At 43.4% G+C, this 26,375-nt stretch overlaps 1 protein-coding gene and 1 pseudogene across 1 annotated transcript in view; one reads left to right on the plus strand and one right to left on the minus strand.

Annotated features, from left to right (window-relative positions):
* LOC135535362 (broad substrate specificity ATP-binding cassette transporter ABCG2-like) overlaps positions 1–7,316 on the minus strand; it is a 10,301-nt gene extending 2,985 nt beyond the window's left edge. The window contains exon 1 of the mRNA XM_064962020.1: positions 7,251–7,316. The gene's annotated coding sequence lies outside the window, so the exon portion shown is untranslated. The remainder of the gene's footprint in view (positions 1–7,250) is intronic.
* Positions 7,317–19,633: 12,317 nt separating this feature from the next.
* Positions 19,634–26,072, plus strand: LOC135535368 (HUWE1-associated protein modifying stress responses-like; annotated as a pseudogene).
* Positions 26,073–26,375: the final 303 nt, after the last annotated feature.

Below are 26,375 nucleotides of genomic sequence, written 5' to 3' on the forward strand. Positions count from 1 at the left end.
ACTCAGAAATTACCATGACATAGAACAACCAATCAAAAGTGACCATGCCATAAAATGACCAATCAAGAGCAACTACCATTACAAAGCATAACCAATGACTTGTGCTCAGGAACTTGTTAGCCTACAGAGATGACGCCTGGGTGTTAAGCACTGAGAGCATCGTGAGGTCTAGGAAGAAGTATAGTGTGAACTGGAGTTTTAACGCAACTGTTTTCCAACTATTTAAATTTATCAGGTCAAGGGGAGTAGAAGGTCTGTTCAAGCTTGCAACATCACTACAACCAGTCACACCAACATCACTACAACATCAATACATCCAGTCACACCAACATCAATACAACCAGTCAATACATCCAGTCACTGCAACATCACTACAACCAGTCACTACAACATCACTACAACATCACTGCAACATCACTACAACCAGTCACTGCAACATCACTACAACCAGTCACTGCAACATCACTACAACCAGTCACTACAACATCACTGCAACATCACTACAACCAGTCACTGCAACATCACTACAACCAGTCACTGCAACATCACTACAACCAGTCACTACAACATCACTACAACATCACTGCAACATCACTACAACCAGTCACTACAACATCACTACAACATCACTGCAACATCACTACAACCAGTCACTGCAACATCACTACAACCAGTCACTGCAACATCACTACAACCAGTCACTACAACATCACTACAACATCACTGCAACATCACTACAACCAGTCACTACAACATCACTACAACATCACTGCAACATCACTACAACCAGTCACTGCAACATCACTACAACATCACTACATCCAGTCACTGCAACATCACTACATCCAGTCACTGCAACATCACTACAACCAGTCACTGCAACATCACTACAACATCACTACATCCAGTCACTACAACATCACTGCAACATCACTACAACCAGTCACTGCAACATCACTACATCCAGTCACTGCAACATCACTACATCCAGTCACTGCAACATCACTACAACATCAATACATCCAGTCAATGCAACATCACTACAACCAGTCACTGCAACATCACTACAACATCAATACATCCAGTCACTACAACATCAATACATCCAGTCACTACAACATCACTACATCCAGTCACACCAACATCAATACAACATCAATACATCCAGTCACTACAACATCACTACATCCAGTCACACCAACATCAATACAACATCAATACATCCAGTCACTACAACATCAATACATCCAGTCACTACAACATCAATACATCCAGTCACTACAACATCACTACATCCAGTCACAGGAGAGAAGAGGATAAGATAAGAGGAGAGGATAAGATCACTACATCCAGTCACTACAACATCACTACATCCAGGAGCAACATCACTACATCCAGTCACTACAACATCCTACATCCAGTCACTGCAACATCACTTAACCAGTCACTGCAACATCCTACATCCAGTCACTACCATGATGGCATCCAGTCACTGCAACATCACCATGCCGCTGGAAAAGCCCATCAGAAATGAACATCACTACATCCAGTCACTCAGAAATCACTACATCCAGTCACTACAACATCAATACATCCAGTCACCATGCCATAAAATAACCATCACTACAACATCACTACAAAGCACTACAACATCAATGACTTCCTCACTAACTTGTTAGCCTCAATACATCCAGTTAAGCACTGCCACATCTAGGAAGATCACTGTCCAGTTGTACAACATCCAGTCACTACAACATCACACCATCTACAATCACTCATCAGTCACTGCCAGTCATCTGTCACTACAACATCACACCACATCAATACATCCAGTCACTGCAACATCACTACAACATCACTACATCCAGTCACTACAACATCAATACATCCAGTCACTGCAACACCACTACAACATCACTACATCCAGTCACTACAACATCACTACATCCAGTCACTGCAACATCATCACCACACTGCACTACATCCAGTCACTACAACATCACTACATCCAGTCACTGCAACATCAATACATCCAGTCACTGCAACATCAATACATCCAGTCACTACAACATCACTACCACATCAATACATCCAGTCACTACAACATCACTACATCCAGTCACTACAACATCAATACATCCAGTCACTGCAACACCACTACAACATCACTACATCCAGTCACTACAACATCAATACATCCAGTCACTACAACATCAGTCACTACAACCAGTCACTACAACATCACTACAACCAGTCAATACAACATCAATACAACGTCACTACAACCACATCCAGTCACTACAACATCAATACATCCAGTCACTACAACATCAATACATCCAGTCACTCCAACATCACCACAACATCAATTCATCCAGTCACTACAACATCAATTCATCCAGTCACAACATACTGGCATCCTTCCAAACTCAAAGGAACATCAGTGATTTCACCATCCAATGGAGACATTAAAACTGTTATAGCTAAACTGTAGATACTAACCACTGATCTAGGACCTGTAGATACTGATCTAGGACCTGTACATCTGCAGTCAACCACTGATCTAGGACCTGAAGACACTGTAGATACTAACCACTGATCTAGGACCTGTAGATACTAACCATGATCTAGACCTGTAGATACTAACCACTGATCTAGGACCTGTAGACACTAACCACTGATCTAGGACCTGTAGATACATAACCACTGATCTAGGACCTGTAGACACTAACCACTGATCTAGGACCTGAAGACACTGTAGATACTAACCACTGATCTAGGACCTGTAGATACTAACCACTGATCTAGGACCTGTAGACACTGTAGATACTAACCACTGATCTAGGACCTGTAGATACTAACCACTGATCTAGGACCTGTAGATACTCCATGATCCTGTAGATACTAACCAGTGATCTAGGACCTGTAGACACTGTAGATACTAACCAGTGATCTAGGACCTGTAGATACTAACCACTGATCTAGGACCTGAAGACATAACCACTGATCTAGGACCTGAAGACACTAACCACTGATCTAGGACCTGAAGATGTAGATACTAACCACTGATATAGGACCTGGTAGACACTGTAGACACTAACCACTGATCTAGGACCTGTAGATACTAACCACTGATCTAGGACCTGTAGACACTGTAGATACTAACCACTGATCTAGGACCTGAAGACACTGTAGATACTAACCACTGATCTAGGACCTGAAGACACTGTAGATACTAACCACTGATCTAGGACCTGTAGATACTAACCACTGATCTAGGACCTGTAGACACTGTAGATACTAACCACTGATCTAGGACCTGTAGATACTAACCACTGATCTAGGACCTGTAGATACTAACCACTGATCTAGGACCTGTAGATACTAACCACTGATCTAGGACCTGTAGATACTAACCACTGATCTAGGACCTCACTGTAGATACTAACCAGTGATCAGGACCTGAAGACACTGTAGATACTAACCAGTGATCTAGGACCTGTAGATACTAACACTGATATAGGACCTGAAGACACTAACCACTGATCTAGGACCTGAAGACAATCTAGGACCTGAAGACACTGTAGATACAACCACAGATAGTCCTGTAGACACTAACCACTGATCTAGGACCTGTAGACACTGTACTAACCACTGATCTCGGACCTGTAGACACTAACCACTGATCTAGGACCTGTAGACACTAACCACTGATCTAGGACTACTAACCACTGATCTAGGACCTGTAGATACTAACCACTGATCTAGGACCTGAAGACACTAACCACTGATCCACCTGAAGACACTGTAGATACAACCACTGATATAGGACAGACACTAACCACTGATCTCATCCTGTAGACACTAACCACTGATCTAGGACCTGTAGACACTAACCACTGATCTAGGACCTGTAGATACAACATCTAGGATTGATAACCACTGATCTAGGACCTGAAGACACTGTAGATACTCCACTGATCTAGGACCTGAAGATACACTGATCTAGGATACTAACCACTGATATAGGACCTGTAGATACTAACCACTGATCTAGGACCTGTAGATACTAACCATGATCTAGGACCTGTGGAGACTGTAGATAAAACTGATCTACCTGTAGATACTAACCACTGATCTAGGACCTGTAGATACTAACCACTGATCTAGGACCTGTAGATACTAACCACTGATCTAGGACCTGTAGACACTACTAACCACTGATCTAACCTGATCTAGACCTGTAGATAGATCTGACACTGTAGATACTAACCACTGATCTAGGACCTGTAGATACTAACCACTGATCTAGGACCTGAAGACACTGTAGATACTAACCACTGATATAGGACCTACTAACCACTGATCTAGGACCTGTAGATAGATCTAGGACCTGTAGATACTAACCACTGATCTAGGACCTGTAGATACTAACCACTGATCTAGGACCTGAAGACACTGTAGATACTAACCACTGATCTGGGACCTGTAGATACTAACCACTGATCTAGGACCTGTAGACACTGTAGATACTAACCACTGATCTAGGACCTGTAGATACTAACCACTGATCTAGGACCTGTAGACACTAACCACTGATCTAGGACCTGTAGATACTAACCACTGATCTAGGACCTGTAGACACTGTAGATACTAACCACTGATCTAGGACCTGTAGACACTAACCACTGATCTAGGACCTGTAGATACTAACCACTGATCTAGGACCTGAAGACACTGTAGATACTAACCACTGATCTAGGACCTGAAGATACTAACCACTGATCTAGGACCTGTAGACACTGATATAGATACTAACCACTGATCTAGGACCTGAAGATACTAACCACTGATCCTAGGACCTGAAGACACTGTAGATACTAACCACTGATCTAGGACCTGTAGACACTAACCACTGATCTAGGACCTGTAGATACTAACCACTGATCAGGACCTGTAGATACTAACCACTGATCTAGGACCTGTAGACACTAACCACTGATCTAGGACCTGAAGACACTGTAGATACTAACCACTGATCTAGGACCTGAAGATACTAACCACTGATCTAGGACCTGTAGATACTAACCACTGATATAGGACCTGTAGATACTAACCACTGATCTCGGACCTGTAGATACTAACCACTGATCTAGGACCTGAAGACACTGTAGATACTAACCACTGATATAGGACCTGTAGACACTAACCACTGATCTAGGACCTGTAGATACTAACCACTGATCTAGGACCTGTAGATACTAACCACTGATCTAGGACCTGTAGATACTAACCACTGATCTAGGACCTGTAGACACTAACCACTGATCTAGGACCTGTAGATACTAACCACTGATCTAGGACCTGGACCTGTAGATACTAACCACTGATCTAGGACCTGTAGACACTAACCACTGATCTAGGACCTGAAGACTAACCACTGATATAGGACCTGAAGACACTAACCACTGATCTAGGACCTGTAGATACTAACCACTGATCTAGGACCTGTAGATACTAACCACTGATCTAGGACCTGAAGACAATACTAACCACTGATCTAGGACCTGTAGATACTAACCACTGATCTAGGACCTGAAGACACTGTAGATACTAACCACTGATATAGGACCTGTAGACACTAACCACTGATCTAGGACCTGTAGATACTAACCACTGATCTAGGACCTGTAGATACTAACCACTGATCTAGGACCTGAAGACACTAACCACTGATCTAGGACCTGAAGACACTGTAGATACTAACCACTGATATAGGACCTGTAGACACTAACCACTGATCTCGGACCTGTAGACACTAACCACTGATCTAGGACCTGTAGATACTAACCACTGATCTAGGACCTGTAGATACTAACCACTGATCTAGGACCTACTAACCACTGATCTAGGACCTGAAGACACTGTAGATACTAACCACTGATCTAGGACCTGAAGACACTAACCACTGATCTAGGACCTGTAGATACTAACCACTGATCTCGGACCTGTAGACACTAACCACTGATCAGGACCTGTAGACACTAACCACTGATCTAGGACCTGTAGATGTAGATACTAACCACTGATCTCGGACCTGTAGATACTAACCACTGATCTAGGACCTGTAGACACTAACCACTGATCTAGGACCTGTAGATACTAACCACTGATCTAGGACTGTAGATACTAACCACTGATCTAGGACCTGGACCTGTAGATACTAACCACTGATATAGGACCTGTAGACACTAACCACTGATCTCGGACCTGTAGATACTAACCACTGATCCCTGTAGATACTAACCACTGATCTAGGACCTGTAGATACTAACCACTGATCTAGGACCTTTAGACACTGTAGATACTAACCACTGATATAGGACCTGTAGATACTAACCACTGATCTAGGACCTGTAGATACTAACCACTGATCTAGGACCTGTAGACACTAACCACTGATCTAGGACCTATACTAACCACTGATCTAGGACCTGTAGATACTAACCACTGATCTAGGACCTGTAGATACTAACCACTGATCTAGGACCTGAGATACTAACCACTGATCTAGGACCTGTAGATACTAACCACTGATCTAGGACCTGAAGACAAGATACTAACCACTGATCTAGGACCTGTAGATACTAACCACTGATCTAGGACCTGTAGATACTAACCACTGATCTAGGACCTAACCACTGATCTGTAGATACTAACCACTGATCAGGACCTGTAGATACTAACCACTGATCTAGGACCTGTAGATACTAACCACTGATCTAGGACCTGTAGATACTAACCACTGATCTAGGACCTGTAGATACTAACCACTGATCTAGGACCTGTAGATACTAACCACTGATCTAGGACCTGAAGACCACTGTCTAGGACCTGATACTAACCACTGATCTAGGACCTGAAGATACTAACCACTGATCTAGGACCTGTAGATACTAACCACTGATCTAGGACCTGTAGACACTGTAGATACTAACCACTGATCTAGGACCTGATGTCCCCACACCCCTACCTGATGTCTCTCACCCCCCCCCCCCCACACACACACAAATCCCCTACCTGATGTCCCCCCCCCCCCACCTGATGTGCCCCACCCCTACCTGATGTCCCCCCACACCCCTACCTGATGTCTCTCACCCCCCACACCCACCCCCCCACACCCCTACCTGATGTCCCCCCCCACACCCCTACCTGATGTCCCCCCCCCCCTGATGTCCCCACACCCCTACCTGACGTCTTTGAGGATGTGTTTCTCAGGTCCTCTCTTGCGACGAGTCCATTGCTCTCCATGACAGAGTAGTGTAGTCTGGAGGAGACGGTTGGACCAGGCCTGAATATCACCTCTGGATCATCTGCTGCTGGGCTCCTGTGGGCTGCCTGGCTCACCCATTCTGGGGCTTATACATCCTCCTCACTGAGAGAGACAGAGAGACAGAGAGAGAGAGACAGAGAGACAGAGACAGGAGATAGAGAGGGAGATAGAGGGACAGAGACAGACAGAGAGACAGAGGAGGTAGAGAAGAGAGACAGACAGAAGACTGAGAAAGAAGAACAGAGAAGAAATGTTAGATAAAGCGAGAGAGACGGGGAGAGAGAGGGCAGGGAGAGAAGAGAGGAGACAGAGAGAGAGAGGGAGAGAGAGAGACAGAGAGAAAAGAAGGGAACAGAGAAGAAATTATGTTAGATAGATAAAGAGACAGACAGAGAGAGAGGAGTTGTCTGCTGCAGAAGCTATCTAATCTATGTTCTAACTTCAAGGCAACGTATCCCAGATTGCCCTGCCCCGGCCTCTTTACGCCCCGTCACCAATCACACAGGGGCATGGGTGTGGCCACGCCCTACCAGAGGGGCAGGATGTTGAACTTTGAACCTCGGCCTTGACATGTTTATGGGCATTGACAACAGGAGAGCACGTGCAACAAACACCTGTCTTCACCAATGATGTATATAAACCCTAGATTGCTGACTATGTATTTGCAACTGAGTGACTTGAAGCGACCCGGTCGGCCATGGCTGGAACTCCCCGGTAAGGAGCAGTCCTCCATAGGAATGAATGGAATTACATTTTCAAGGACATAATTATATACTCTGATACTTAAAGGAAAATGCTTAAATACTATATATATGTATATTTGTTTTTTAATGTTTAACATATTATAATTTAAAAGTATCCATTAAGGTATCTGCAGAATAAACGTGTCAGAGGTGTAGACATAATAAATGTAGTAACAGAACCCCACAGTAGAGGTGTAGACATAATACATGTAGTAACAGAACCCCACAGTAGAGGTGTAACAGAACATAAATGTAGTAACAGAACCCCACAGTAGCCATATAATAAATGTAGTAGAACCCACAGTAGAGACATAATAAATGTAGTAACAGAACCCCACAGTAGCGAGACATAATAAATGTAGTAACAGAACCCCACAGTAGATAATAAATGTAGTAACAGAACCCACAGTAGAGACATAATAAATGTAGTAACAGAACCCCACAGTAGAGGTGTAGACATAATAAATGTAGTAACAGAACCCCACAGTAGCGACATAATAAATGTAGTAACAGAACCCCACAGTAGAGAGACATAATAAATGTAGTAACAGAACCCCACAGTAGGGTGTAGACATAATAAATGTAGTAACAGAACCCCACAGTAGAGGTGTAGACATAATAAATGGAGTAACAGAACCCCACAGTAGAGATGTAGACATAATAAATGTAGTAACAGAACCCCACAGTAGCGAACATAATAAATGTAGTAACAGAACCCACAGTAGAGGTGTAGACATAATAAATGTAGTAACAGAACCCCACAGTAGAGACATAATAAATGTAGTAACAGAACCCCACAGTAGAGACATAATAAATGTAGTAACAGAACCCCACAGTAGAGATGACATAATAAATGGAGTAACCCCACAGTAGAACATAATAAATGTAGTAACGAACCCCACAGTAGAGGAGTAGACATAATAAATGTAGTAACAGAACCCCACAGTAGAGGTGTAGACATAATAAATGTAGTAACAGAGCCCCACAGTAGAGGTGGTAGACATAATAAATGTAGTAACAGAGCCCCACAGTAGGTGTAGACATAATAAATGTAGTAACAGAACCCCACAGTGGACATAATAAATGTAGTAACAGAACCCCTACAGTAAAGTGGTACATAATAAATGTAGTAACAGAACCCCACAGTAGAGGTGTAGACATAATAAATGTAGTAACAGAACCCCAGTAGAGACATAATAAATGTAAACAGAACCCCATAATAAATGTAGTAACAGAACCCCACAGTAGAGTGTAGACATAATAAATGTAGTAACAGAACCCCACAGTAGAGACACATAATAAATGTGTAACAGACATAATAAATGTAGTAACAGAACCCCACAGTAGAGGTGTAGACATAATAAATGTAGTAACAGAACCCCAGTAGAGACATAATAAATGTATTAACAGAACCCCACAGTAGAGGTGTAGACATAATAAATGTAGTAACAGAACCCCAAAATAAATGTAGTGGTGTAGAGACATAATAAATGTAGTAACAGAACCCACAGTAGACACATAATAAATGCTAACAGAACCCCCACAGTAATAAATGTAGTAACAGAACCCCACAGTAGGGGTGTAACATAATAAATGCAGTAACAGAACCCCACAGTAGAGGTGTAGACATAATAAATGTAGTAACAGAACCCCACATAATAAATGTGGAACAGAACCCCACAGTGGGGTAGACATAATAAATGTAGTAACAGAACCCCACAGTAGAGGTGTAGACATAATAAATGTAGTAACAGAACCCCACAGTAAGACATAATAAATGTAGTAACAGAACCCCACAGTAGAGACATAATAAATGTTGTAACAGAACCCCACAGTAGAGGTGTAGACATAATAAATGTAGTAACAGAACCCACAGTAGAGACATAATAAATGTAGTAACAGAACCCAGAGTAGATACAATAATGACATAATAAATGTAGTAACAGAACCCCACAGTAGAGACAAAATAAATGTAGTAACAGAACCCCACAGTAGAGACATAATAAATGTAGTAACAGAACCCCACAGTAGAGGTGTAGACATAATAAATGTAGTAACAGAACCCACAGTGCAGACATAATAAATGGTAACAGTAGACATAATAAATGTAGTAACAGAACCCTACAGTAGAGACATAATAAATGAACCCCACAGTAGAGGTGTAGACATAATAAATGTAGTAACAGAACCCCACAGTAGAGGTGTAGACATAATAAATGTAGTAACAGAACCCCACAGTAGAGGTGTAGACATAATAAATGTAGTAACAGAACCCCACAGTAGAGACATAATAAATGTAGTAACAGAACCCCACAGTAGAGGTGTAGACATAATACATGTAGAGGTAGAGGTGTAGACATAATAAATGTAGTAACAGAACCCCACAGTAGATGTGTAGACATAATAAATGCAGTAACAGAACCCCACAGTAGAGACATAATAAATGTAGTAACAGAACCCCACAGTAGAGACATAATAAATGTAGTAACAGAACCCCACAGTAGAGGTGTAGACATAATAAATGTAGTAACAGAACCCCACAGTAGAGACATAATAAATGTAGTAACAGAACCCCACAGTAGAAGTGTAGACATAATAAATGTAGTAACAGAACCCCACATTAGAGACAAAATAAATGTAGTAACAGAACCCACAGTAGAGACATAATAAATGTAGTAACAGAACCCACAGTAGAGGTGTAGACATAATAAATGTATTAACAGAACCCCACAGTAGAGGTGTAGACATAATAAATGGAGTAACAGAACCCCACAGTAGAGACATAATAATAAATGTAGACATAATAACAGAACCCCACAGTAGAGGTGTAGACATAATAAATGTATTAACAGAACCCCACAGTAGGGGTGAACCCCACAGTAGACATAATAAATGTAGTAACAGAACCCCACAGTAGAGGAGTAGTACCAAGATGGCTGAGTGAGGCTTCAACACAGCGCCCCTGTCAGTCATCTAGTGTATTTAGATGGCTGAGTGGTGGCTTCAACACAGAGAGCCTGTCAGTCATCTAGGGTTCATCTACATCATTGGTCTTCACCTGTGTACATCTTCATAATCAGACTATAGAGTACAACAGTATGGGTCATAATACCCTATATAACCTAGCGGGTAAAACCAGGAAATGGTTCCAATTGTTTTCTACACTAATTTTCTTTACCTGAGATGTTTTTAAATACTTCATACCAGGTCTGTTTCATGTAGTCTTACGTTGTGCTAACCAAAATCTCTCTTGGACAAAATACCTTTTATCAATATATTCACCTGTATTTACCTCCCGAAAATGAAACGCTAATTAGCCGCTAATGTGGCTATCATTCAGAACTACACATCCTGTCAAAGCTTTTCCCTCAAGACACATTTCTCATACAAACTCTCATCAACAAGTATCAAGTAACCCTTGGTAAATATTATAGACTCTTTTTTCTCTCGCGTAAGTAATTGATATTGTGTATTTCTCATGTGTATTTTTGTTTATTATTTTACAAAATTACCTAGCTAACTACCTTAGTATTTTCACATTACTATAAATGTTTGTACATTTACCTTCTGGCTTTTATATTGAAATAGTAACGTTAGGTCTCACCGTCGACCAGAGTATGTTTCTGTGCTTTATACCGGGTTGTAACCACTTACTCCAATAAGTACACATGCGGTTTAGAAATAAAATAATAAAAGTAATTTGTGTAACTTTTTTAATGTGTTGACATGCTAGCCACCATTAGCCCACCAGGGAAGGGATATTTATCTAGCTGGTTAATGCTGACTCACCGTTCGTATTGTAGTGAAGCAGGTCTCGAACCCTCGACCTTCTCGCCCTTATTAATTAAACCCCACCGGTCGTTACACTCATCCTCCTTTTCAAAGGCGCGTCCTCGCGCTGGCTTGCGACTCTACGTCTTTACAGGAACGCGCGCGCGCACGCCACGCACTCTCACCGTCCAAGCACGCGCAGTGTCGTGGACGCAGGGAGTCGATCCACTTCTGACACCAGTGTAATGAAACAGGAAGGAAGCAGGACTCAGGCCCTCGACCTTTCTAGCCCGAAAGTCCAGGGCGCGCTGCAAACGGCACAGTCGATATCCGTCAGACACGCCAGCCCACGTTAGTCAGGAACCATGGCAATGACAGTTGGTTGGCTAGCGTGTCGCCGCTTAGAAAAGGTCTGACTGCTCGAACGGTAAGCTAATGTTAACTAACAAAGCTTAGCTAAATATTGCCTAGTGGGTTAGGTACCATGGTTGGCTAGCTAGTTAGGTACCATGGTTGGCCTACAGCTAGTTAATTGCCATGGTTGGCTAGCTAGTTAGGTACCATGGTTGGCTACCATTGGTACCATGGTTGGCTAATAGTTAGGTACCATGGTTGGCTAGTTGGTTAGGTACTATGGTTGGCTAGTAGGTTAGGTACCATGGTTGGCTAGTAAGTTAGGTACCTTGGTTGGCTAGTTAGTTAGGTACCTTGGTTTGGCTAGTTGGCTACATTAGCTAAGGTTGGTTAGCTCGTTAGGTACCTTGGTTGGTTAGCTACATTAGCTAAGTTTGGCTAGCTAGTTAGGTACCTTGGTTATTAGTTAGATACATTAGCTAATGATGGCTAGCTAGTAGGTACCTTGGTTGGCTAGCTAGTTAGGTACCATGGTTGGCTAGCTAGTTAGGTACCATGGTTGGCTAGTTAGATACATTAGCTATTGATGGCTAGCTGGTTAGGTACCTTGGTTGGCTAGCTAGTTAGGTACCTTTGTTGGCTAGTTAGTTAGTTAGTTTGTTAGGTACCTTGGTTGGCTAGCTAGTTAGGTACCTTGGTTGGCTAGTTAACTACATTAGCTAAACTTGGCTACCTATTTAGGTACCTTGGTGGGCTAGCTAGTTTGGTACCTTGGTTGGCTAGCTAGTTAGGTACCTTGGTTTGGCTAAGATTAGCTACATTAGCTAAAGTTAGCTAGTTAGGTACCTTGGTTGGCTAGTTAGCTACATTAGCTAAAGTTGACTTGCTCGTTCGGTACCTTGGTTGGCTAGTTACATTAGCTAAAGTTGGTTAGCTAGTTAGGTACCTTGGTTGGCTAGTTAGCTACATTAGCTCCTAGTTGGCTAGCTAGTTAGGTACCTTGGTTGGCTAGTTAGCTACATTAGCTAAAGTTGGCTAGCTAGTTAGGTCCCTTGGTTGGCTAGTTAGCTACATTAGCTAAAGTTGGCTAGCTAGTTAGGTACCTTGGTTGGCTAGTTAGTGCACTCAGACCAGTCTTTGTGATTGAACTTACTTTAACAACGTTACTTTAGTTGGCTGCTTGTATGTCATATAAATTATTCTGGGAGTCTAGTGTGTGTAATATGAATGATTCTGGGAGTCTAGTGTGTGTAATATGAATGATTCTGAGTCTAGTGTGTCATATGAATGATTCTGGGAGTCTAGTGTGTGTGTAATATGAATGATTCTGAGTCTAGTGTGTCATATGAATGATTCTGGGAGTCTAAGTGTGTGTCATATGAATGATTCTGGGAGTCTAGTGATATGAATGATTCTGGGAGTCTAGTGTGTGTCATATGAATGATTCTGGGAGTCTAGTGTGTGTAATATGAATGATTCTGGGAGTCTAGTGTGTCATATGAATGATTCTGGGAGTCTAGTGTGTGTCATATGAATGATTCTGGGAGTCTAGTGTGTGTCATATGAATGATTCTGGGAGTTCAGTGTGTGTCATATGAATGATTCTGGGAGTCTAGTGTGTGTCATATGAATGATTCTGGGAGTCTAGTGTGTGTAATATGAATGATTCTGGGAGTCTAGTGTGTGTCATATGAATGATTCTGGGAGTCTAGTGTGTGTAATATGGAATGATTCTGGGAGTCTAGTGTGTGTCATATGAATGATTCTGGGAGTCTAGTGTGTCATATGAATGATTCTGGGAGTCTAGTGTGTGTCATATGAATGATTCTGGGAGTCTAGTGTGTGTCATATGAATGATTCTGGGAGTCTAGTGTGTGTCATATGAATGATTCTGGGAGTCTAGTGTGTGTCATATGAATGATTCTGGGAGTCTAGTGTGTGTCATATGAATGATTCTGGGAGTCTAGTGTGTGTCATATGAATGATTCTGGGAGTCTAGTGTGTGTCATATGAATGATTCTGGGAGTCTAGTGTGTGTCATATGAATGATTCTGGGAGTCTAGTGTGTGTCATATGAATGATTCTGGGAGTCTAGTGTGTGTCATATGAATGATTCTGGGAGTCTAGTGTGTGTCATATGAATGATTCTGGGAGTCTAGTGTGTGTCATGAATGATTCTGGGAGTCTAGTGTGTGTCATATGAATGATTCTGGGAGTCTAGTGTGTGTCATCTGAATGATTCTGGGAGTCTAGTGTGTGTCATATGAATGATTCTGGGAGTCTAGTGTGTGTCATATGAATGATTCTGGGAGTCTAGTGTGTGTCATATGAATGATTCTGGGAGTCTAGTGTGTGTCATATGAATGATTCTGGGAGTCTAGTGTGTGTCATATGAGGGGCACCCAGGTTCCCAGACCGTCTGGTGAGGGGCACCCAGGTTCCCAGACCGTCTGGTGAGGGGCACCCAGGTTCCCAGACCGTCTGGTGAGGGGCACCCAGGTTCCCAGACCGTCTGGTGAGGGGCACCCAGGTTCCCAGACCGTCTGGTGAGGGGCACCCAGGTTCCCAGACCGTCTGGTGAGGGGCACCCAGGTTCCCAGACCGTCTGGTGAGGGGCACCCAGGTTCCCAGACCGTCTGGTGAGGGGCACCCAGGTTCCCAGACCATCCTGTGAGGGGCACCCAGGATCCCAGACCGTTCGGGTGAGGGGCACCCAGACCGCCTGGTGAGGGGCACCCAGGTTCTCAGACCGTCAGGTGAGGGGCACCCAGACCGTCTGGTGAGGGGCACCCAGGATCCCACACCCTGTGACCACAAAGCCCTGACTCTTGTACATCCTTCCCTGTAGACATTTTGAATTCCTTGATGCCCTCCCTCTTTGTCATCTGTCCCCCCCCCACTTTATAGACAGTTGTTTCCCCATAAACTTTTAATTAATAACTTGGGATTTTACCACTTGCCATATCAATCATAATAGTGAGAAGGAGCCTACAGATCCAGACTGTGTGAGGGCATGTACCACTCAGAATAAATAAATACTGTGGGAAGGAGCCTACAGATCCAGACTGTGTGAGGGCATGTACCACTCAGAATAAATAAATACTGTGGGAAGGAGCCTACAGATCCAGACTGTGAGGGCATGTACCACTCAGAATAAATAAATACTGTGGGAAGGAGCCTACAGATCCAGACTGTGAGGGCATGTACCACTCAGAATAAATAAATACTGTGGGAAGGAGCCTACAGATCCAGACTGTGAGGGCATGTACCACTCAGAATAAATAAATACTGTGCCTTTTGAAGATTTTGTCTCTTGTCATGAAAACTATACTGAACAGAAAATATGTAAAGTTTTGGTCCAATGTTTCATGAGCTGAATAAAATTTATATTCCAGAAATGGTCCATATTTATCTCAATTTTTTTTGTGCACAAATTTGTTTCCATCACCTGTTAGTGAGTATTTCTCATTTGTCAAAATAATCCATCCATCTGACAGATGTGGTATATCAATAAACTGATTAAACAGCACGATCATTACACAGGTGCACCTTCCGCTGGGGACAATAACAGCACGATCATTACTGGGGACAATAAAAGGTCACTCTAAAATGTGCACTTCTGTCACACATCACAAATGCCACTGATGTCTCATGTTTGGAGGGAACGTGCAATTGGCATGCTGACGGCAGGAATGTCCACCAGAGCAGCTGTTGAATGAGACTTGAATGTTCAATTATCTACCATAAGCCGCCTCCAACGTTGTTTTAAAGAATTTGGCGTTCCTCCAACCGGACAGAAAACCACAGACCACGTGTAACCATGCCAGCCCAGGATCTCCACATCCGGCCTCTTCACCTGCAGGATGGTCTGAGACCAGCCGCCGAACAGCTGATGGACTTGGGGTGGCAGGGTAGCCTAGTGGTTAGAGCCTAGTGGTTAGAGCCTAGTGGTTAGAGTGTAGAGGAGGCAGGGTAGCCTAGTGGTTAGAGCCTAGTGGTTAGAGCCTAGTGGTTAGAGTGTAGAGGAGGCAGGGTAGCCTAGTGGTTAGAGCCTAGTGGTTAGAGCCTAGTGGTTAGAGCCTAGTGGTTAGAGCCTAGTGGTTAGAGCCTGAGTGGTTAGAGCCTAGTGGTTAGAGTGTAGAGGAGGCAGGGTAGCCTAGTGGTTAGAGTGTAGAGGTGGCAGGGTAGCCTAGTGGTTAGAGTGTAGAGGAGGCAGGGTAGCCTAGTGGTTAGAGTGTAGAGGTGGCAGGGTAGCCTAGTGGTTAGAGCATTGGACTAGTAACCGTAAAGGTTGCAAGTCCTAATCCCCCGAGCTGACAAGGTACAAATCTGTCGTTCTGCCCCTGAACAGGCAGTTAACCCACTGTTCCTAGGCCGTCGATGAAAATAAGAATTTGTTCTTAACTGACTTGCCTAGTTAAATAAGGTTTAAAAAAGTTATTCTGATTGGTTGGGCCTGGCTCCCCAGTGGGTAGGCTCATGCATGGCTGGGAGGGCATATCATGTGAAATCCATAGATTAGGGCCAAATACATTTTTCAATTAATTAATTGAACTGTCCTCCAGTCAAATCTGGGAAATTATTTGCATGTTGCGTTTATATTTTGGTTCAGTATACAATGTCAGTCATTTAAAAAAATGAATTCTCATCAATGACAACCTTCTAGAACTGAGTTATCACTCATCTAAGGCTAGTTTCCGGGGTAACCTGATTAATGATGATATAATTGACAAAGTGTCTCTTTCCTTGTAGAATGTTGACAGCTGTATTGGACACATTATATTACTAAGATGCTCAAACTGAACTTAATAGCTCCTGTCACCGACACAGAATAACCTGTATCCCTCATGCTGGCCCTGACCAAACCAAACCACTCACTATAGCTGCACTTCTCCAAATGGCCAGACTTCTAGTGGTCTTATCCACATGGCCAGACTGATACTGGTCTTCTCTACATGGCCAGATTTCTAGTGGTCTTCTCTACATGGCCAGACTGATAGTGGTCTTCTCCACGTGGCCAGACTGATAGTGGTCTTCTCCCCTTTTCAAGGCTCTTATGCTCATCCTTGATCAAATCGATGAAGTCTGAAGTAGACGCCAAAGTCAACATACTGTACAAACAGTTATCTAGGCTAAGGAATACAAACAACGTTATGTTTTCATCTACTGCTCTGCTATCTAACTAGCTAAAGTCTATAACGCTTAGACTGGGATGGATGCATTAATGTACCCTTTCATACAGTTGTTATGCTAACTAGCTAGCTAAAGTCTAAAACACTTAGACTATGGGTTGGATGCATTAATGTACCCTTTCATACAGTTAAAATGCTAACTAGCTAGCCAAAGTCTATAACACTTAGACTATGGGATGGATGCATTAATTTACCATTTCATACAGTTCAAATGCTAACTAGCTAGCTAAAGTCTATAACACTTAGACTATGGGATGGATGCATTAATGTACCCTTTCATACAGTTGTTATGCTAACTAGCTAGCTAAAGTCTAAAACGCTTAGACTATGGGATGGATGCATTAATTTACCCTTTCATACAGTTGTTATGCTAACTAGCTAGCTAAAGTCTATAACACTTAGACTATGGGATGGATGCATTAATGTACCCTTTCATACAGTTCAAATGCTAACTAGCTAAAGTGTGGTCAGTGTCTGAGATTGAACAGTAGTAGACGTTTGACCAATGTCATTGCCAACATAGGGTATATAACAAAGTATTGAGTTAAACTTTTATTGACCAAATACTTATTTTCCACCATAATTTGCAAATAAATAAATTAAAAATCCTACAATGTGATTTTCTGGATTTTTTCCCCTCAGTTTGTCTGTCATAGTTGAAGTGTACCTATGATGAAAATAACAGGCCCCTCTCATCTTTTTAAGTGGGAGAACTTGCACAATTGGTGGCTGACTAAATACTTTTTTGCCCCACTGTATATGTAACAGTATAATTTTAAACCGTCCCCTCGCCCATACCCGGGCGCGAACCAGGGACCCCCAGGGAAGCGTCGTTACCCATCGCTCCACAAAAGCCACGGCTCTTGCAGAGCAAGGGGAACCACTACTTCAAGGTCTCAGAGCAAGTGACGTCACCGATTGAAACGCTATTTAGCGCGCACCGCTAACTAAACTAGCGTTTCACATCCGTTACATATATATACATATTTATATACATGCTAAGAGTGCAAAGCTGTCATCAAGGCAAAGGATGGTGACTTTGAAGAATCTAAATTATATAGTGTATTTTGATTTGTTTCAACACTTTTTTTGGTTACTAAATGTAAAAAAAATAAAGAAAAACCTTTGAATGAGTAGGTGTGTCCAAACTTTTGACTTATATATAAAGTACCAGTATATATATATATATATATATATATATATATCTGCCTAGTGGTTAGAGTGTTGGGCCAGTAACCGATAGGTTGCTGGATTGAATCCCGAGCTGACAAGGTAAAAATCTGTCATTCTGCCCCTGAACAGTGCAGTTCCTAGGCTGTCATTTTAAATAAGAATTATTTCTTAACTGACTTGCCTAGTTAAATTTAAAAAATCTATAAAAAAATTTGGCCATTTTAACCAGATTTGACCTTTGAAACCCCTTTTAAAATTGCCTTAAAAATCTAAATGTAAGCTATTATCTGGCCTAACTTTATGGATCTAACATTATTGTTTGATCTCGCATGGATGACAAGCTGTAACAAGCAAACAAAAAAAGAAATCACTTTGTCCAGGTTGGCTGGTCTACTAAAGGGGGTCATTTATTTTTATTTTTTTAATTATTGGGCTACTTTCTGACTGTAGGCCAGAATTTGAGGCTAAATAATATAGTTTGTAAACTTCCATCCGCGCGGATAGTTATCCGAGATCTTTGGTACGTCCATAAACTGAACCCTAACAACCCTGAGCATAACCTTAACCGTGTTAAACGTCAACTTGCATGAGGGTAAGGCCATCCACCAGGAACCTGATAACACGTCTCCCTCTGGACAGACACCGTTTGACAGTCAAAGGAGGGGGGGGGCGGGATCAACGTTGTTGTTCTATGACGTATCTCTTCCCTTTTACATCCAATGAAGACTTGAGAATAATTCGCAGAACCACGCCCTAAGCAACCACTGCAGGCCAATCGTTTTTAAGCATGGTGAGAAAAAAGGCGGGGTTTCAGTTAACAAGCATGTTGACATGTGTTTTTTTTTAAAGAGATTCTCTCAGTCGACGACTCCTTCAGTTTGTTTAGTGCCGGGGCGATCTGCGTTTAGACACCCGACGTTTTCACAATGCGGATCTAACTTCAACAACAGCTGGGCTTTTTAAAATTATTATTTTTAGCGTTTCCACGGCTAGTTACCAATCCATCCGATTAGTATTCACATCTATAAGGAAGTTTTAAAAAACGGGAGGGGAGGGAGGGAGGGGGGTACCCACATATAATAAACCGTAACGTAATAGACGCTTAATTGCGATTTATTATGGAGGAGAAGAAGGAGAAGGAGGGCGAAGCGGAGATCCAGGAGCACGGTCCCGAACATTGGTTCTCCAAATGGGAGCGGCAGTGTTTGGCCGAAGCGGAGCGACAGGAGCCGAGCGACGACGAGTCGGAGCAAAGTCAGCAGAAACTATGGCATCTTTTCCAAAATTCAGCCACTGCGGTCGCACAGCTATACAAAGGTCCGGAATAATACTTCATTAGCAACTAGTATTAGCTAATTAAGATAGCTGACAATTAGCATTAAAAAAGCTATCAGATAGACTCGAGTGGCAAGGCAAACAAAGGACATTAAAGGCGATCTAGTTTGCTCTTTTTGTTTTGTTTGGCAACCATTTTAGACCCTACTTGTAGTCTATTAGTTTTATATATTAGCTACATTTCTAACTAACATTGTCTAAGAATAATGTACAGATTGTCATCTTAACCCCCTGCTGAGTTATCTAGTTGTCAGGTCCAGGGACAGTACTGTCGCTGTAGCTCGGGAACTAACTAAAGATATCATAGATGTACAACTTTTTAATTATAGTTTGGCCTCTTCACATCGTTCAAGTGATTTGATTTGCATTTCTTTGTTTAATCCTTTCAAAAAAATATATATTAATGTCGAGTTTTGACAATTTTTGTCTCGAGTTAACTTTGCAGTCTGACCGTAACGCAGAACAAAATGGCGAAGCGCAGGGAGGAGTTGTGTTGAAAATAACTATTTTATTTATTATTATTATTATTATTAATCACCAAGCTGTTTCTGTTTTTGTTTGACACTCGGTCCTCTTGGCACATTCACAACACTTGACCATTCACCTTGTCTGGTCAATCAGTTTAAAAACGACGCGGTGAATTATTATAACGCTGATCAATGCGTTACTCGGACAAAATGGCGATTGGGTTATGACTAATGTTATCTATCCGACTTACTGTATAATTGCTATTCTACTAGTTTATCACAATATTGAGGGTGTATTCTACATCCACGTCTCTAGTGAAACAACCACTATGCCGTGATAACTAGATTAGTTTTGCTCGTTTTTTGTGGGGCCCAAGCCAGTGTTAAGCTAACTAGATAACTGTCGCTTGGTTTCTTTGCCATAGGTTTGGTCTAAGGCATATAAACACAGTGAAGTCGGACTGATGCAGCTCAGTCAGACAAAATGGCGTTGCTTAGCCAAGTTGAAGGGTCAAAGTAGAGAAAGTTGTCTATTCAAAGTTATACGGGCCTGGAAAAAAAGTCGCTGTTTTTGCCAGACGATGTCGTATGTTAGACACAAGCATGGAATTAATGGCATGCATTGGTTTTGTGAATGTCAAGTTGCTCCGGTTGTTAACATTTTCCTTGTGTGTTTGTGTGTGTGTTTTCAGACAGAGTTTGTCAACAGCAGGGTCTGTCTCTCTGGGTTCCCTTCCAGAACGCAGCTACTGCCGTCACCAACCTATACAAAGGTAACTAAATGCTGAGTTTAACTTGTTTTATTGTGTGTTTTTGTCTTGTGGCTGTGTGACACACTGTTGAGTGTCGTGTGTTTTTGTCAGGCTAGGGTTTCCCTGGGGACACTCGGATGAACGACAAACACAGTCTACCACCCTAACCCTTCCCCTCCTCTCTTCCCCTCCTCTCTTCCCTAGCCACACACCCATACTCCGTGCTGTAGCTAGACCACCAGGGTCCTGTTCACTAAGGAGGAAAAGGGAAGAGAACGTTCCGATGTGGGGAACCTGTCCAATAGAAAATGCTTGTTTTCCGTTGCAAGATGCTTTCTACGTTGTGCACTGTCAAATACAGCCCTGTATGTGAGGGAGGAGGGATGTTTCTATTGAGCTCAGTTTCAATGCTATTACTGCAGTAAGTCGTTTTGGAAATGTCTTTGAGACTAATTCTACCTGCTATTAATTCTACCTGCTATTAGTGCAGTAAGTCGTTTTGGAAATGTCTTTGAGACTAATTCTACCTGCTATTAATTCTACCTGCTATTAGTGCAGTAAGTCGTTTTGGATATGTCTTGGAGACTAATTCTACCTGCTATTAATTCTACCTGCTATTAGTGCTACCTGCTATTATAGTGCAGTAAGTCATTATGTAAACGTCTTGGAGACTAATGCTACCTGCTATTATTTTTACCTGCTATTAATTCTACCTGCTATTAGTGCAGTAAGTCATTATGTAAATGTCTTGGAGACTAATGCTACCTGCTATTAGCGCAGTAAGTCATTATGTAAACGTCTTGGAGACTAATTTTACCTGCTATTAATTTTACCTGCTATTAATTTTACCTGCTATTAATTTTACCTGCTATTAATTCTACCTGCTATTAGTGCAGTAAGTCATTATGTAAACGTCTTGGAGATTAATGCTACCTGCTATTAATGCTACCTGCTATTAATGCTACCTGCTATTAATGCTACCTGCTATTAATGCTACCTGCTATTAGCGCAGTAAGTCATTATGTAAACGTCTTGGAGACTAATGCTACCTGCTATTAATTCTACCTACTATTAATTTTACCTGCTATTAGCGCAGTAAGTCATGTAAACGTCTTGGAGACTAATTCTACCTGCTATTAATTCTACCTGCTATTAGTGCAGTAAGTCATTATGTAAACGTCTTGGAGACTAATGCTACCTGCTATTATTTTTACCTGCTATTAATTCAACCTGCTATTAGTGCAGTAAGTCATTATGTAAACGTCTTGGAGACTAATGCTACCTGCTATTAATTCTACCTACTATTAATTTTACCTGCTATTAGCGCAGTAAGTCATGTAAACGTCTTGGAGACTAATGCTACCTGCTATTAATGCTACCTGCTATTAGCGCAGTAAGTCATTATGTAAACGTCTTGGAGACTAATTTTACCTGCTATTAATTTTACCTGCTATTAATTCTACCTGCTATTAGTGCAGTAAGTCATTATGTAAACGTCTTGGAGACTAATGCTACCTGCTATTAATACTACCTGCTATTAATACTACCTGCTATTAATACTACCTGCTATTAATTCTACCTGCTATTAATTCTACCTGCTATTAGCGCAATAAGTCATTATGTAAACGTCTTGGAGACTAATTCTACCTGCTATTAATGCTACCTGCTATTAATGCTACCTGCTATTAATGCTACCTGCTATTAGTGCAGTAAGTCATTATGTAAACGTCTTGAAGACTAATGCTACCTGCTATTAGTGCAGTAAGTCATGTAAACATCTTGGAGACTAATACTACCTGCTATTAATGCAGTAAGTCATTATGTAAACGTCTTGGAGACTAATTCTACCTGCTATTAATGCTACCTGCTATTAGTGCAGTAAGTCATTATGTAAATGTCTTGGAGACTAATTCTACCTGCTATTAATGCTACCTGCTATTAATGCTACCTGCTATTAGTGCAGTAAGTCATTATGTAAACGTCTTGGAGACTAATGCTACCTGCTATTAATTCTACCTGCTATTAATTCTACCTGCTATTAATTCTACCTGCTATTAATTCTACCTGCTATTAGTGCAGTAAGTCATTATGTAAACGTCTTGGAGATTAATTCTACCTGCTATTAGTGCAGTAAGTCATGTAAACGTCTTGGAGACTAATTCTACCTGCTATTAATTCTACCTGCAGTAAGTCTTACCACAGTAAGTCTTGGAGACTAATTCTACCTGTAATGTTAATGTGGTAAATTTACTTGATTTATCTCTTCTGTGAAACCTGTCTCCCCCCCCAATCCAACCTCTCTCCCTCTCTCCCCCTCACAGAGTCACTAGAGTCCCACTCAGCGGAGCTATGAGTTGGGGGTCCAGCGAGCGTACCAGCGTCGTAACAAAGACATGCTGGCCTGGGTGAAGAAGAGGAGGAGAAACATCAGGAGGGAGGACCTCATCAGCTTTTTGTGTGGCAAGGCCCCGCCCCCACGCAACCCCGTCGCGATGCACAGACACCCAAACACGGCCACGCCCTCTCTGTGATGTCACCCGGCAGGCCGCCGTCCACGGAGAGCGGGTCGTCTGTCGAGGCTGACCTGCAGCCCTTCAGAGAGGCCATCGCACTGCACGGTGAGACACGGGGCACGGTGAGACACGGTACACGGTGAGACACGGTACACGGTGAGACACGGTGAGGCACGGTGAGGCACGGTGAGGCACGGTGAGGCACGGTGATCCACGGTGAGGCACGGTGAGGCGGTGCGGCACGGTGAGACACGGTACACGGTGAGACACGGTACACGGTGAGACACGGTGAGACACGGTGAGACACGGTGAGGCACGGTGAGGCACGGTCATCCACGGTGATCCACGGTGAGGCACGGTGAGGCGGTGCGGCACGGTGAGACACGGCACGGTGCACGGTGAGACAGCTGAACCTCTGCATTAGCCAGGAACAGGCCCTTACGAGGCCTCTCTCAACTCCTCCCACCACAGTCCATATCGTTCATGGAACCAGGGCTGTATTGATGCATCATTCAAACGACCGCATAGCCAGCTAACTACCTAGCCAAGACAAACAAACTGGCTTGCTATTAGTCCAGCTAGCTAACTACCTAGCCAAACCCTGACTGACTGACTGACTGGCCATTAGTCCAGCTAGCTACCTAGCCAAACACTGACTGACTGACTGGCCATTAGTCCAGCTAGCTACCTAGCCAAACACTGACTGACTGGCCATGGCCATTAGTCCAGCTAGCTAACTACCTAGCCAAACCCTGACTGACTGGCCATTAGTCCAGCTCAGCTACCTAGCCAAACCCTGACTGACTGGCCATTAGTCCAGCTAGCTACCTAGCCAAACCCTGACTGACTGGCCATTAGTCCAGCTAGCTACCTAGCCAAACCCTGACTGACTGGCCATTAGTCCAGCTAGCTACCTAGCCAAACCCTGACTGACTGGCCATTAGTCCAGCTAGCTACCTAGCCAAACCCTGACTGACTGGCCATTAGTCCAGCTAGCTACCTAGCCAAACCCTGACTGACTGGCCATTAGTCCCTAGCTAGCTACCGTAGCCAAACCCTGACTGACTGGCCATTAGCCCAGCTAGCTACCGAGCCAAACCCTGACTGACTGGCCATTAGCCCAGCTAGCTACCGAGCCAAACCCTGACTGACTGGCCATTAGTCCAGCTAGCTACCTAGCCAAACCCTGACTGACTGGCCATTAGTCCAGCTAGCTACCTAGCCAAAACCCTGACTGACTGGCCATTAGTCCAGCTAACTACCGAGCCAAACCCTGACTGACTGGCCATTAGTCCAGAAACTCCATAGGTCAAATTCACCAGATATTATAGCTCAAACACTCAAGACGGTCATTTAAAAAAAATATGCTTAAAACAATGTCCATTGCAACCACGGAACTGTCTCTCTCTGTGTAGATGTGGAGAGACACTGAGTGATTTCTTTTACTGACGCCTGTGTTGTAATAACCTGTTTACTAATATTATTCATGTTGTTGTAATCCCCCTCCAGGCCTGAGTGGGGCGATGGCCAGTATATCCGTTCGCTCCGGTGCCCCTGGCTCTCCGACGCACCTAACACGCGACAGCCCCGTCACTCAGCAGCCGGGTCGTAACCGTAGGAACGGTCTCCACGACGCCGACCTGAACACCTTCATCGCCGAGGAGATGGCGCTCCATTTGGAGAACGCCGCGGCAACCGCTGCAGCCAATAGGAAGAGGGCGTCTGCCCAGTGCAGTGACGCCATCACAGACTCGCCCCGCCCATAAACGCAACCGGATGCTCTGAGTGTCCCCGGATACACACACACACACACACACACACACACACACACACACACACACACACCGCTCAAGGCACGTTTCACACACGCACATCGACACACACACACACGCTCAAGGCACATTTCACACACACTAGATATTTCTACTTTGCTGTCGTGGCCCGAGCTGATTGGATGATGACTCGTCCACCAGGCCGGCCAATCAAACCCTCCCAACCTCAACCTGGCACCTCCCCCTCTGTTGCTTTCATAAAAAAAGATAAATGTAAAATATTAAAAAGCCACTTATTCCCTCCTCCTTCTCCGACATCCCTCCTTCCTGTGTTCCTTCCTTTCCTCGTGGTTGGCATGACAACGACTTGGAATGATAGCACAAACAGACTGGAGGCTCACCAGCAGCCTGTCTCGACCACTGGGATGAAAACTGTGTTGGCCATGTGTTCTGAGTGGTGGGGAAATGGGACAGACCTGCCCCTCCCCCCTCCTTTTACTAGAGGTGTGTTGGGGTCCTGAGGCCTAGAAGCCTTCCTGTATAGTAGCCCCTCCCCCTCCTGTTACTAGAGGTGTGTTGGGGTCCTGAGGCCTAGAAGCCTTCCTGTATAGTAGCCCCTCCCCCTCCTGTTACTAGAGGTGTGTTGGGGTCCTGAGGCCTAGAAGCCTTCCTGTATAGTAGCCCCTCCCCCTCCTGTTACTAGAGGTGTGTTGGGGTCCTGAGGCCTAGAAGCCTTCCTGTATAGTAGCCCCTCCCCCTCCTGTTACTAGAGGTGTGTTGGGGTCCTGAGGTCTAGAACCTTCCTGTATAGTAGCCCCTCCCCCTCCTGTTACTAGAGGTGTGTTGGGGTCCTGAGGCCTAGAAGCCTTCCTGTATAGTAGCCCCTCCCCACTCCTGTTACTAGAGGTGTGTTGGGGTCCTGAGGCCGAGAAGCCTTCCTGTATAGTAGCCCCTCCCCCTCCTGTTACTA

The sequence above is a fragment of the Oncorhynchus masou genome, unplaced genomic scaffold, assembly GCF_036934945.1.
Source record: "Oncorhynchus masou masou isolate Uvic2021 unplaced genomic scaffold, UVic_Omas_1.1 unplaced_scaffold_486, whole genome shotgun sequence".
NCBI lineage: Eukaryota > Metazoa > Chordata > Actinopteri > Salmoniformes > Salmonidae > Oncorhynchus > Oncorhynchus masou.